We start from the raw sequence: 13699 nt of genomic DNA on the forward strand, positions 1-13699 counted from the left end.
ACTCTTGCTTCAACCCAAAATTGGCACGTGGCGTCTGCCTAGGATCCTTGCTCCTTGATCCTCTCTCCGCTTCGGACTGACAAGCTGCTGTCTGTTGTCACAGGGGTTTGTTGGCAACACAGGGGATGGTAGCCCTTTGAAAACCAATTTGCTAAAGATAGGCCACAAGTGCTGCTTTGGAAACGTTGCTCCACTACTCGGCTGTGCACACCGCTTGGCTACTTTAGCCTACAGCTAGCAGCGGCCTTTTCATTCCAGCGCTTTGGGGTGTAGAGTGAACCAGGCCCACGCTGCTGACAAAACATGCCCCACGCTGCTGACAAAACATGCCCCTCGGTGCTGTTCGGGAGCCTAATCTTTCTGTCCCTCTCCTCTCCCTCTTCAGCAAAAGGGCACAAGACAGCAGGCCTCCACTGGCCATGCTCTGGGTCTGCGATGCAGTGAGAGCGCGAAAAGTGTTCGAATGCCTACAACACCTGGTATTCCGAGATGGTCTCCCATCACAGGTACTAACCAGGCCCAACCCTGCTTAGCTTCCGAGATCAGGCGCGCTAAGGGTGGTATGGCGTAGGCCACAGCAGGGCTTCCTTTACCTCCCCTTATCCTGCGCACAGGCTCCTTCCACCCGATGCCGCCTTTGTTGTTGCTGCTGCTGCTGCTGCTAGTGCTGGTTGCTTTTGTTCACTGCTGGAGCATGTGTCTTTCAGCCCGCCCGGTCCTTCTTGCTCAGTCTGTAGTGGCAGCGGCCTTTTAGGCGCCCCCTTTTCTTTTTGCCTCTTTCCTGCAGGCCGAGCCTGGGTCTGCCAACTTGTAGCTTCCTAGGTCTTTTAGGGGGAAAGCAAGCGAAGCCCTGTTGCCTCCAGTACTGTTAGGAACCAGTCTTGTCGGCGCGCATTACGTAATGCGGGCTAAAAGTGCTTGGGGCCCGCTGCTTGATTGGGCACATACACTTGCAAGCATCGCCCTTCTTTTGGATTGCTCAGCTGCTGGCGCAAATACGTCTCCCGTCTGCCCTGCCTTGCGGTCCTAGCATGTGCTTTAGAGGCTGTGCTGGTCGTTACGTGGTGCCCCGGCACTGCGTAGTAGTGGAGTATAGAAAGCCTTGCTTATGGCTTGCACTTAAATGTCACTTCTGCCTGCCATCCTGCAATGTATGTGTGGATAGATGGAAGTGAAATATCTGTACATTTCTCTTTTTTTGTTTTTTAAATGCTGCTTTTCTCTTGGACCGCGTCATATCCTATCACCAACCGCATTGATTTAGTTTTTTGTTGTTGCTGTGACCGACACTTTACCACCGTAACACTGACTTGTGCTTGCCCACTTCTCTCTATCCTGTATCACTCAAAGACATTGTATTGTTGCCTCGTTACTCGTGTCCAGAAACACGAGAGAAGGAAAAAGAAAAAGAAAGCGAGAGAGAAAGAAAGAAAGAAAGAAAGAAAGAAAGAAAGAAAGAAAAAAACGCCACACTGAAACGTAAAGCCAGAAAAGAAATGTGTGTTTAAAAAAAAAAAAAAAAAAAAAAAGAAATCCTCCGAATGAGTGAATGTGAAATTGCATAGCGTAGATCGCCCCCTGCTGGTAGGAGATCGAAAAAGCAAAAGCCTACAACACCTGGTATTCCCAGGCGGTCTCCCATCCAAGTACTAACCAGGCCCGACCCTGCTTAGCTTCCGAGATCAGACGAGATCGGGCGTGTTCAGGGTGGTATGGCCGTAGGCAGAAACTAGGCTCCTTTAACCTCCTCTTATTCTGTTCTTCAACACCCAGGCACCTACCTCCCTCCCAGCTTCTTCATTTGCTGCTCTTGCAACTCACTGCTCAAAGGGCCCACTGACAAATGCGCTTGACGCCTACTTCTTACTTCTATCCCTACACTCCTAAGTGACCTCCTTCCTTTACACTGCGCAGCTGCTGGCACTTAGGCCTCTCCTAGATCTGCTCGGAAATGCAATCCTAACCTCTGTCTCAGAGAAAGCTGGTGAGACTGCGCCGTGACGCACTTCGAAGCAACAGCGCACTGCAATAACTCTTGCTTCAACCCAAAATTGGCACGTGGCGTCTGCCTAGGATCCTTGCTCCTTGATCCTCTCTCCGCTTCGGACTGACAAGCTGCTGTCTGTTGTCACAGGGGTTTGTTGGCAACACAGGGGATGGTAGCCCTTTGAAAACCAATTTGCTAAAGATAGGCCACAAGTGCTGCTTTGGAAACGTTGCTCCACTACTCGGCTGTGCACACCGCTTGGCTACTTTAGCCTACAGCTAGCAGCGGCCTTTTCATTCCAGCGCTTTGGGGTGTAGAGTGAACCAGGCCCACGCTGCTGACAAAACATGCCCCACGCTGCTGACAAAACATGCCCCTCGGTGCTGTTCGGGAGCCTAATCTTTCTGTCCCTCTCCTCTCCCTCTTCAGCAAAAGGGCACAAGACAGCAGGCCTCCACTGGCCATGCTCTGGGTCTGCGATGCAGTGAGAGCGCGAAAAGTGTTCGAATGCCTACAACACCTGGTATTCCGAGATGGTCTCCCATCACAGGTACTAACCAGGCCCAACCCTGCTTAGCTTCCGAGATCAGGCGCGCTAAGGGTGGTATGGCGTAGGCCACAGCAGGGCTTCCTTTACCTCCCCTTATCCTGCGCACAGGCTCCTTCCACCCGATGCCGCCTTTGTTGTTGCTGCTGCTGCTGCTGCTAGTGCTGGTTGCTTTTGTTCACTGCTGGAGCATGTGTCTTTCAGCCCGCCCGGTCCTTCTTGCTCAGTCTGTAGTGGCAGCGGCCTTTTAGGCGCCCCCTTTTCTTTTTGCCTCTTTCCTGCAGGCCGAGCCTGGGTCTGCCAACTTGTAGCTTCCTAGGTCTTTTAGGGGGAAAGCAAGCGAAGCCCTGTTGCCTCCAGTACTGTTAGGAACCAGTCTTGTCGGCGCGCATTACGTAATGCGGGCTAAAAGTGCTTGGGGCCCGCTGCTTGATTGGGCACATACACTTGCAAGCATCGCCCTTCTTTTGGATTGCTCAGCTGCTGGCGCAAATACGTCTCCCGTCTGCCCTGCCTTGCGGTCCTAGCATGTGCTTTAGAGGCTGTGCTGGTCGTTACGTGGTGCCCCGGCACTGCGTAGTAGTGGAGTATAGAAAGCCTTGCTTATGGCTTGCACTTAAATGTCACTTCTGCCTGCCATCCTGCAATGTATGTGTGGATAGATGGAAGTGAAATATCTGTACATTTCTCTTTTTTTGTTTTTTAAATGCTGCTTTTCTCTTGGACCGCGTCATATCCTATCACCAACCGCATTGATTTAGTTTTTTGTTGTTGCTGTGACCGACACTTTACCACCGTAACACTGACTTGTGCTTGCCCACTTCTCTCTATCCTGTATCACTCAAAGACATTGTATTGTTGCCTCGTTACTCGTGTCCAGAAACACGAGAGAAGGAAAAAGAAAAAGAAAGCGAGAGAGAAAGAAAGAAAGAAAGAAAGAAAGAAAGAAAGAAAGAAAGAAAGAAAAAAACGCCACACTGAAACGTAAAGCCAGAAAAGAAATGTGTGTTTAAAAAAAAAAAAAAAAAAAAAAAGAAATCCTCCGAATGAGTGAATGTGAAATTGCATAGCGTAGATCGCCCCCTGCTGGTAGGAGATCGAAAAAGCAAAAGCCTACAACACCTGGTATTCCCAGGCGGTCTCCCATCCAAGTACTAACCAGGCCCGACCCTGCTTAGCTTCCGAGATCAGACGAGATCGGGCGTGTTCAGGGTGGTATGGCCGTAGGCAGAAACTAGGCTCCTTTAACCTCCTCTTATTCTGTTCTTCAACACCCAGGCACCTACCTCCCTCCCAGCTTCTTCATTTGCTGCTCTTGCAACTCACTGCTCAAAGGGCCCACTGACAAATGCGCTTGACGCCTACTTCTTACTTCTATCCCTACACTCCTAAGTGACCTCCTTCCTTTACACTGCGCAGCTGCTGGCACTTAGGCCTCTCCTAGATCTGCTCGGAAATGCAATCCTAACCTCTGTCTCAGAGAAAGCTGGTGAGACTGCGCCGTGACGCACTTCGAAGCAACAGCGCACTGCAATAACTCTTGCTTCAACCCAAAATTGGCACATGGCGTCTGCCTAGGATCCTTGCTCCTTGATCCTCTCTCCGCTTCGGACTGACAAGCTGCTGTCTGTTGTCACAGGGGTTTGTTGGCAACACAGGGGATGGTAGCCCTTTGAAAACCAATTTGCTAAAGATAGGCCACAAGTGCTGCTTTGGAAACGTTGCTCCACTACTCGGCTGTGCACACCGCTTGGCTACTTTAGCCTACAGCTAGCAGCGGCCTTTTCATTCCAGCGCTTTGGGGTGTAGAGTGAACCAGGCCCACGCTGCTGACAAAACATGCCCCACGCTGCTGACAAAACATGCCCCTCGGTGCTGTTCGGGAGCCTAATCTTTCTGTCCCTCTCCTCTCCCTCTTCAGCAAAAGGGCACAAGACAGCAGGCCTCCACTGGCCATGCTCTGGGTCTGCGATGCAGTGAGAGCGCGAAAAGTGTTCGAATGCCTACAACACCTGGTATTCCGAGATGGTCTCCCATCACAGGTACTAACCAGGCCCAACCCTGCTTAGCTTCCGAGATCAGGCGCGCTAAGGGTGGTATGGCGTAGGCCACAGCAGGGCTTCCTTTACCTCCCCTTATCCTGCGCACAGGCTCCTTCCACCCGATGCCGCCTTTGTTGTTGCTGCTGCTGCTGCTGCTAGTGCTGGTTGCTTTTGTTCACTGCTGGAGCATGTGTCTTTCAGCCCGCCCGGTCCTTCTTGCTCAGTCTGTAGTGGCAGCGGCCTTTTAGGCGCCCCCTTTTCTTTTTGCCTCTTTCCTGCAGGCCGAGCCTGGGTCTGCCAACTTGTAGCTTCCTAGGTCTTTTAGGGGGAAAGCAAGCGAAGCCCTGTTGCCTCCAGTACTGTTAGGAACCAGTCTTGTCGGCGCGCATTACGTAATGCGGGCTAAAAGTGCTTGGGGCCCGCTGCTTGATTGGGCACATACACTTGCAAGCATCGCCCTTCTTTTGGATTGCTCAGCTGCTGGCGCAAATACGTCTCCCGTCTGCCCTGCCTTGCGGTCCTAGCATGTGCTTTAGAGGCTGTGCTGGTCGTTACGTGGTGCCCCGGCACTGCGTAGTAGTGGAGTATAGAAAGCCTTGCTTATGGCTTGCACTTAAATGTCACTTCTGCCTGCCATCCTGCAATGTATGTGTGGATAGATGGAAGTGAAATATCTGTACATTTCTCTTTTTTTGTTTTTTAAATGCTGCTTTTCTCTTGGACCGCGTCATATCCTATCACCAACCGCATTGATTTAGTTTTTTGTTGTTGCTGTGACCGACACTTTACCACCGTAACACTGACTTGTGCTTGCCCACTTCTCTCTATCCTGTATCACTCAAAGACATTGTATTGTTGCCTCGTTACTCGTGTCCAGAAACACGAGAGAAGGAAAAAGAAAAAGAAAGCGAGAGAGAAAGAAAGAAAGAAAGAAAGAAAGAAAGAAAGAAAAAAACGCCACACTGAAACGTAAAGCCAGAAAAGAAATGTGTGTTTAAAAAAAAAAAAAAAAAAAAAAAGAAATCCTCCGAATGAGTGAATGTGAAATTGCATAGCGTAGATCGCCCCCTGCTGGTAGGAGATCGAAAAAGCAAAAGCCTACAACACCTGGTATTCCCAGGCGGTCTCCCATCCAAGTACTAACCAGGCCCGACCCTGCTTAGCTTCCGAGATCAGACGAGATCGGGCGTGTTCAGGGTGGTATGGCCGTAGGCAGAAACTAGGCTCCTTTAACCTCCTCTTATTCTGTTCTTCAACACCCAGGCACCTACCTCCCTCCCTCCCTCCCAGCTTCTTCATTTGCTGCTCTTGCAACTCACTGCTCAAAGGGCCCACTGACAAATGCGCTTGACGCCTACTTCTTACTTCTATCCCTACACTCCTAAGTGACCTCCTTCCTTTACACTGCGCAGCTGCTGGCACTTAGGCCTCTCCTAGATCTGCTCGGAAATGCAATCCTAACCTCTGTCTCAGAGAAAGCTGGTGAGACTGCGCCGTGACGCACTTCGAAGCAACAGCGCACTGCAATAACTCTTGCTTCAACCCAAAATTGGCACGTGGCGTCTGCCTAGGATCCTTGCTCCTTGATCCTCTCTCCGCTTCGGACTGACAAGCTGCTGTCTGTTGTCACAGGGGTTTGTTGGCAACACAGGGGATGGTAGCCCTTTGAAAACCAATTTGCTAAAGATAGGCCACAAGTGCTGCTTTGGAAACGTTGCTCCACTACTCGGCTGTGCACACCGCTTGGCTACTTTAGCCTACAGCTAGCAGCGGCCTTTTCATTCCAGCGCTTTGGGGTGTAGAGTGAACCAGGCCCACGCTGCTGACAAAACATGCCCCACGCTGCTGACAAAACATGCCCCTCGGTGCTGTTCGGGAGCCCAATCTTTCTGTCCCTCTCCTCTCCCTCTTCAGCAAAAGGGCACAAGACAGCAGGCCTCCACTGGCCATGCTCTGGGTCTGCGATGCAGTGAGAGCGCGAAAAGTGTTTGAATGCCTACAACACCTGGTATTCCGAGATGGTCTCCCATCACAGGTACTAACCAGGCCCAACCCTGCTTAGCTTCCGAGATCAGACGAGATCGGGCGCGCTAAGGGTGGTATGGCGTAGGCCACAGCAGGGCTTCCTTTACCTCCCCTTATCCTGCGCACAGGCTCCTTCCACCCGATGCCGCCTTTGTTGTTGCTGCTGCTGCTGCTGCTAGTGCTGGTTGCTTTTGTTCACTGCTGGAGCATGTGTCTTTCAGCCCGCCCGGTCCTTCTTGCTCAGTCTGTAGTGGCAGCGGCCTTTTAGGCGCCCCCTTTTCTTTTTGCCTCTTTCCTGCAGGCCGAGCCTGGGTCTGCCAACTTGTAGCTTCCTAGGTCTTTTAGGGGGAAAGCAAGCGAAGCCCTGTTGCCTCCAGTACTGTTAGGAACCAGTCTTGTCGGCGCGCATTACGTAATGCGGGCTAAAAGTGCTTGGGGCCCGCTGCTTGATTGGGCACATACACTTGCAAGCATCGCCCTTCTTTTGGATTGCTCAGCTGCTGGCGCAAATACCTCTCCCGTCTGCCCTGCCTTGCGGTCCTAGCATGTGCTTTAGAGGCTGTGCTGGTCGTTACGTGGTGCCCCGGCACTGCGTAGTAGTGGAGTATAGAAAGCCTTGCTTATGGCTTGCACTTAAATGTCACTTCTGCCTGCCATCCTGCAATGTATGTGTGGATAGATGGAAGTGAAATATCTGTACATTTCTCTTTTTTTGTTTTTTAAATGCTGCTTTTCTCTTGGACCGCGTCATATCCTATCACCAACCGCATTGATTTAGTTTTTTGTTGTTGCTGTGACCGACACTTTACCACCGTAACACTGACTTGTGCTTGCCCACTTCTCTCTATCCTGTATCACTCAAAGACATTGTATTGTTGCCTCGTTACTCGTGTCCAGAAACACGAGAGAAGGAAAAAGAAAAAGAAAGCGAGAGAGAAAGAAAGAAAGAAAGAAAGAAAGAAAGAAAGAAAAAAACGCCACACTGAAACGTAAAGCCAGAAAAGAAATGTGTGTTTTAAAAAAAAAAAAAAAAAAAAAAAGAAATCCTCCGAATGAGTGAATGTGAAATTGCATAGCGTAGATCGCCCCCTGCTGGTAGGAGATCGAAAAAGCAAAAGCCTACAACACCTGGTATTCCCAGGCGGTCTCCCATCCAAGTACTAACCAGGCCCGACCCTGCTTAGCTTCCGAGATCAGACGAGATCAGGCGTGTTCAGGGTGGTATGGCCGTAGGCAGAAACTAGGCTCCTTTAACCTCCTCTTATTCTGTTCTTCAACACCCAGGCACCTACCTCCCTCCCTCCCTCCCTCCCAGCTTCTTCATTTGCTGCTCTTGCAACTCACTGCTCAAAGGGCCCACTGACAAATGCGCTTGACGCCTACTTCTTACTTCTATCCCTACACTCCTAAGTGACCTCCTTCCTTTACACTGCGCAGCTGCTGGCACTTAGGCCTCTCCTAGATCTGCTCGGAAATGCAATCCTAACCTCTGTCTCAGAGAAAGCTGGTGAGACTGCGCCGTGACGCACTTCGAAGCAACAGCGCACTGCAATAACTCTTGCTTCAACCCAAAATTGGCACGTGGCGTCTGCCTAGGATCCTTGCTCCTTGATCCTCTCTCTGCTTCGGACTGACAAGCTGCTGTCTGTTGTCACAGGGGTTTGTTGGCAACACAGGGGATGGTAGCCCTTTGAAAACCAATTTGCTAAAGATAGGCCACAAGTGCTGCTTTGGAAACGTTGCTCCACTACTCGGCTGTGCACACCGCTTGGCTACTTTAGCCTACAGCTAGCAGCGGCCTTTTCATTCCAGCGCTTTGGGGTGTAGAGTGAACCAGGCCCACGCTGCTGACAAAACATGCCCCACGCTGCTGACAAAACATGCCCCTCGGTGCTGTTCGGGAGCCCAATCTTTCTGTCCCTCTCCTCTCCCTCTTCAGCAAAAGGGCACAAGACAGCAGGCCTCCACTGGCCATGCTCTGGGTCTGCGATGCAGTGAGAGCGCGAAAAGTGTTCGAATGCCTACAACACCTGGTATTCCGAGATGGTCTCCCATCACAGGTACTAACCAGGCCCAACCCTGCTTAGCTTCCGAGATCAGACGAGATCGGGCGCGCTAAGGGTGGTATGGCGTAGGCCACAGCAGGGCTTCCTTTACCTCCCCTTATCCTGCGCACAGGCTCCTTCCACCCGATGCCGCCTTTGTTGTTGCTGCTGCTGCTGCTGCTAGTGCTGGTTGCTTTTGTTCACTGCTGGAGCATGTGTCTTTCAGCCCGCCCGGTCCTTCTTGCTCAGTCTGTAGTGGCAGCGGCCTTTTAGGCGCCCCCTTTTCTTTTTGCCTCTTTCCTGCAGGCCGAGCCTGGGTCTGCCAACTTGTAGCTTCCTAGGTCTTTTAGGGGGAAAGCAAGCGAAGCCCTGTTGCCTCCAGTACTGTTAGGAACCAGTCTTGTCGGCGCGCATTACGTAATGCGGGCTAAAAGTGCTTGGGGCCCGCTGCTTGATTGGGCACATACACTTGCAAGCATCGCCCTTCTTTTGGATTGCTCAGCTGCTGGCGCAAATACGTCTCCCGTCTGCCCTGCCTTGCGGTCCTAGCATGTGCTTTAGAGGCTGTGCTGGTCGTTACGTGGTGCCCCGGCACTGCGTAGTAGTGGAGTATAGAAAGCCTTGCTTATGGCTTGCACTTAAATGTCACTTCTGCCTGCCATCCTGCAATGTATGTGTGGATAGATGGAAGTGAAATATCTGTACATTTCTCTTTTTTTGTTTTTTAAATGCTGCTTTTCTCTTGGACCGCGTCATATCCTATCACCAACCGCATTGATTTAGTTTTTTGTTGTTGCTGTGACCGACACTTTACCACCGTAACACTGACTTGTGCTTGCCCACTTCTCTCTATCCTGTATCACTCAAAGACATTGTATTGTTGCCTCGTTACTCGTGTCCAGAAACACGAGAGAAGGAAAAAGAAAAAGAAAGCGAGAGAGAAAGAAAGAAAGAAAGAAAGAAAGAAAGAAAGAAAAAAACGCCACACTGAAACGTAAAGCCAGAAAAGAAATGTGTGTTTAAAAAGAAAAAAAAAAAGAAAAGAAATCCTCCGAATGAGTGAATGTGAAATTGCATAGCGTAGATCGCCCCCTGCTGGTAGGAGATCGAAAAAGCAAAAGCCTACAACACCTGGTATTCCCAGGCGGTCTCCCATCCAAGTACTAACCAGGCCCGACCCTGCTTAGCTTCCGAGATCAGGCGTGTTCAGGGTGGTATGGCCGTAGGCAGAAACTAGGCTCCTTTAACCTCCTCTTATTCTGTTTTTCAACACCCAGGCACCTACCTCCCTCCCAGCTTCTTCATTTGCTGCTCTTGCAACTCACTGCTCAAAGGGCCCACTGACAAATGCGCTTGACGCCTACTTCTTACTTCTATCCCTACACTCCTAAGTGACCTCCTTCCTTTACACTGCGCAGCTGCTGGCACTTAGGCCTCTCCTAGATCTGCTCGGAAATGCAATCCTAACCTCTGTCTCAGAGAAAGCTGGTGAGACTGCGCCGTGACGCACTTCGAAGCAACAGCGCACTGCAATAACTCTTGCTTCAACCCAAAATTGGCACGTGGCGTCTGCCTAGGATCCTTGCTCCTTGATCCTCTCTCCGCTTCGGACTGACAAGCTGCTGTCTGTTGTCACAGGGGTTTGTTGGCAACACAGGGGATGGTAGCCCTTTGAAAACCAATTTGCTAAAGATAGGCCACAAGTGCTGCTTTGGAAACGTTGCTCCACTACTCGGCTGTGCACACCGCTTGGCTACTTTAGCCTACAGCTAGCAGCGGCCTTTTCATTCCAGCGCTTTGGGGTGTAGAGTGAACCAGGCCCACGCTGCTGACAAAACATGCCCCACGCTGCTGACAAAACATGCCCCTCGGTGCTGTTCGGGAGCCCAATCTTTCTGTCCCTCTCCTCTCCCTCTTCAGCAAAAGGGCACAAGACAGCAGGCCTCCACTGGCCATGCTCTGGGTCTGCGATGCAGTGAGAGCGCGAAAAGTGTTTGAATGCCTACAACACCTGGTATTCCGAGATGGTCTCCCATCACAGGTACTAACCAGGCCCAACCCTGCTTAGCTTCCGAGATCAGACGAGATCGGGCGCGCTAAGGGTGGTATGGCGTAGGCCACAGCAGGGCTTCCTTTACCTCCCCTTATCCTGCGCACAGGCTCCTTCCACCCGATGCCGCCTTTGTTGTTGCTGCTGCTGCTGCTGCTAGTGCTGGTTGCTTTTGTTCACTGCTGGAGCATGTGTCTTTCAGCCCGCCCGGTCCTTCTTGCTCAGTCTGTAGTGGCAGCGGCCTTTTAGGCGCCCCCTTTTCTTTTTGCCTCTTTCCTGCAGGCCGAGCCTGGGTCTGCCAACTTGTAGCTTCCTAGGTCTTTTAGGGGGAAAGCAAGCGAAGCCCTGTTGCCTCCAGTACTGTTAGGAACCAGTCTTGTCGGCGCGCATTACGTAATGCGGGCTAAAAGTGCTTGGGGCCCGCTGCTTGATTGGGCACATACACTTGCAAGCATCGCCCTTCTTTTGGATTGCTCAGCTGCTGGCGCAAATACGTCTCCCGTCTGCCCTGCCTTGCGGTCCTAGCATGTGCTTTAGAGGCTGTGCTGGTCGTTACGTGGTGCCCCGGCACTGCGTAGTAGTGGAGTATAGAAAGCCTTGCTTATGGCTTGCACTTAAATGTCACTTCTGCCTGCCATCCTGCAATGTATGTGTGGATAGATGGAAGTGAAATATCTGTACATTTCTCTTTTTTGTTTTTTAAATGCTGCTTTTCTCTTGGACCGCGTCATATCCTATCACCAACCGCATTGATTTAGTTTTTTGTTGTTGCTGTGACCGACACTTTACCACCGTAACACTGACTTGTGCTTGCCCACTTCTCTCTATCCTGTATCACTCAAAGACATTGTATTGTTGCCTCGTTACTCGTGTCCAGAAACACGAGAGAAGGAAAAAGAAAAAGAAAGCGAGAGAGAAAGAAAGAAAGAAAGAAAGAAAGAAAGAAAGAAAAAAACGCCACACTGAAACGTAAAGCCAGAAAAGAAATGTGTGTTTAAAAAAAAAAAAAAAAAAAAAAAAGAAATCCTCCGAATGAGTGAATGTGAAATTGCATAGCGTAGATCGCCCCCTGCTGGTAGGAGATCGAAAAAGCAAAAGCCTACAACACCTGGTATTCCCAGGCGGTCTCCCATCCAAGTACTAACCAGGCCCGACCCTGCTTAGCTTCCGAGATCAGGCGTGTTCAGGGTGGTATGGCCGTAGGCAGAAACTAGGCTCCTTTAACCTCCTCTTATTCTGTTCTTCAACACCCAGGCACCTACCTCCCTCCCTCCCTCCCTCCCAGCTTCTTCATTTGCTGCTCTTGCAACTCACTGCTCAAAGGGCCCACTGACAAATGCGCTTGACGCCTACTTCTTACTTCTATCCCTACACTCCTAAGTGACCTCCTTCCTTTACACTGCGCAGCTGCTGGCACTTAGGCCTCTCCTAGATCTGCTCGGAAATGCAATCCTAACCTCTGTCTCAGAGAAAGCTGGTGAGACTGCGCCGTGACGCACTTCGAAGCAACAGCGCACTGCAATAACTCTTGCTTCAACCCAAAATTGGCACGTGGCGTCTGCCTAGGATCCTTGCTCCTTGATCCTCTCTCTGCTTCGGACTGACAAGCTGCTGTCTGTTGTCACAGGGGTTTGTTGGCAACACAGGGGATGGTAGCCCTTTGAAAACCAATTTGCTAAAGATAGGCCACAAGTGCTGCTTTGGAAACGTTGCTCCACTACTCGGCTGTGCACACCGCTTGGCTACTTTAGCCTACAGCTAGCAGCCGCCTTTTCATTCCAGCGCTTTGGGGTGTAGAGTGAACCAGGCCCACGCTGCTGACAAAACATGCCCCACGCTGCTGACAAAACATGCCCCTCGGTGCTGTTCGGGAGCCCAATCTTTCTGTCCCTCTCCTCTCCCTCTTCAGCAAAAGGGCACAAGACAGCAGGCCTCCACTGGCCATGCTCTGGGTCTGCGATGCAGTGAGAGCGCGAAAAGTGTTCGAATGCCTACAACACCTGGTATTCCGAGATGGTCTCCCATCACAGGTACTAACCAGGCCCAACCCTGCTTAGCTTCCGAGATCAGACGAGATCGGGCGCGCTAAGGGTGGTATGGCGTAGGCCACAGCAGGGCTTCCTTTACCTCCCCTTATCCTGCGCACAGGCTCCTTCCACCCGATGCCGCCTTTGTTGTTGCTGCTGCTGCTGCTGCTAGTGCTGGTTGCTTTTGTTCACTGCTGGAGCATGTGTCTTTCAGCCCGCCCGGTCCTTCTTGCTCAGTCTGTAGTGGCAGCGGCCTTTTAGGCGCCCCCTTTTCTTTTTGCCTCTTTCCTGCAGGCCGAGCCTGGGTCTGCCAACTTGTAGCTTCCTAGGTCTTTTAGGGGGAAAGCAAGCGAAGCCCTGTTGCCTCCAGTACTGTTAGGAACCAGTCTTGTCGGCGCGCATTACGTAATGCGGGCTAAAAGTGCTTGGGGCCCGCTGCTTGATTGGGCACATACACTTGCAAGCATCGCCCTTCTTTTGGATTGCTCAGCTGCTGGCGCAAATACGTCTCCCGTCTGCCCTGCCTTGCGGTCCTAGCATGTGCTTTAGAGGCTGTGCTGGTCGTTACGTGGTGCCCCGGCACTGCGTAGTAGTGGAGTATAGAAAGCCTTGCTTATGGCTTGCACTTAAATGTCACTTCTGCCTGCCATCCTGCAATGTATGTGTGGATAGATGGAAGTGAAATATCTGTACATTTCTCTTTTTTTGTTTTTTAAATGCTGCTTTTCTCTTGGACCGCGTCATATCCTATCACCAACCGCATTGATTTAGTTTTTTGTTGTTGCTGTGACCGACACTTTACCACCGTAACACTGACTTGTGCTTGCCCACTTCTCTCTATCCTGTATCACTCAAAGACATTGTATTGTTGCCTCGTTACTCGTGTCCAGAAACACGAGAGAAGGAAAAAGAAAAAGAAAGCGAGAGAGAAAGAAAGAAAGAAAGAAAGAAAGAAAGAAAGAAAAAAACGCCACAC

General features: G+C 51.0%; 4 non-coding genes and 9 pseudogenes across 4 annotated transcripts; all 13 read right to left on the bottom strand.

Moving 5' to 3' along the window:
* Window positions 1-464: 464 nt before the first annotated feature.
* Window positions 465-573, bottom strand: LOC134579098 (5S ribosomal RNA; annotated as a pseudogene).
* A 1032-nt stretch (window positions 574-1605) lies between these two features.
* On the bottom strand, window positions 1606-1724 carry LOC134574642 (5S ribosomal RNA). Its single transcript, XR_010085479.1, has one exon. It is a non-coding gene; the product is annotated as a 5S ribosomal RNA (ribosomal RNA).
* Window positions 1725-2495: 771 nt separating this feature from the next.
* On the bottom strand, window positions 2496-2604 carry LOC134579103 (5S ribosomal RNA; annotated as a pseudogene).
* A 1040-nt stretch (window positions 2605-3644) lies between these two features.
* Window positions 3645-3763, bottom strand: LOC134574714 (5S ribosomal RNA). Its single transcript, XR_010085490.1, has one exon. It is a non-coding gene; the product is annotated as a 5S ribosomal RNA (ribosomal RNA).
* Window positions 3764-4534: 771 nt separating this feature from the next.
* LOC134579108 (5S ribosomal RNA) lies at window positions 4535-4643 on the bottom strand (annotated as a pseudogene).
* A 1028-nt stretch (window positions 4644-5671) lies between these two features.
* LOC134574764 (5S ribosomal RNA) lies at window positions 5672-5790 on the bottom strand. Its single transcript, XR_010085501.1, has one exon. It is a non-coding gene; the product is annotated as a 5S ribosomal RNA (ribosomal RNA).
* Window positions 5791-6569: 779 nt separating this feature from the next.
* Window positions 6570-6688, bottom strand: LOC134578110 (5S ribosomal RNA; annotated as a pseudogene).
* A 1029-nt stretch (window positions 6689-7717) lies between these two features.
* On the bottom strand, window positions 7718-7836 carry LOC134577402 (5S ribosomal RNA). The gene has a single exon (XR_010086001.1). It is a non-coding gene; the product is annotated as a 5S ribosomal RNA (ribosomal RNA).
* A 783-nt stretch (window positions 7837-8619) lies between these two features.
* On the bottom strand, window positions 8620-8738 carry LOC134578117 (5S ribosomal RNA; annotated as a pseudogene).
* Window positions 8739-9765: 1027 nt separating this feature from the next.
* LOC134577627 (5S ribosomal RNA) lies at window positions 9766-9874 on the bottom strand (annotated as a pseudogene).
* Window positions 9875-10645: 771 nt separating this feature from the next.
* On the bottom strand, window positions 10646-10764 carry LOC134578130 (5S ribosomal RNA; annotated as a pseudogene).
* A 1028-nt stretch (window positions 10765-11792) lies between these two features.
* Window positions 11793-11901, bottom strand: LOC134577633 (5S ribosomal RNA; annotated as a pseudogene).
* Window positions 11902-12684: 783 nt separating this feature from the next.
* On the bottom strand, window positions 12685-12803 carry LOC134578137 (5S ribosomal RNA; annotated as a pseudogene).
* Between the last annotated feature and the right edge of the window lie 896 nt (window positions 12804-13699).

This window comes from Pelobates fuscus, chromosome 1 (genome assembly GCF_036172605.1).
Source record: "Pelobates fuscus isolate aPelFus1 chromosome 1, aPelFus1.pri, whole genome shotgun sequence".
NCBI classification, from domain to species: domain Eukaryota; kingdom Metazoa; phylum Chordata; class Amphibia; order Anura; family Pelobatidae; genus Pelobates; species Pelobates fuscus.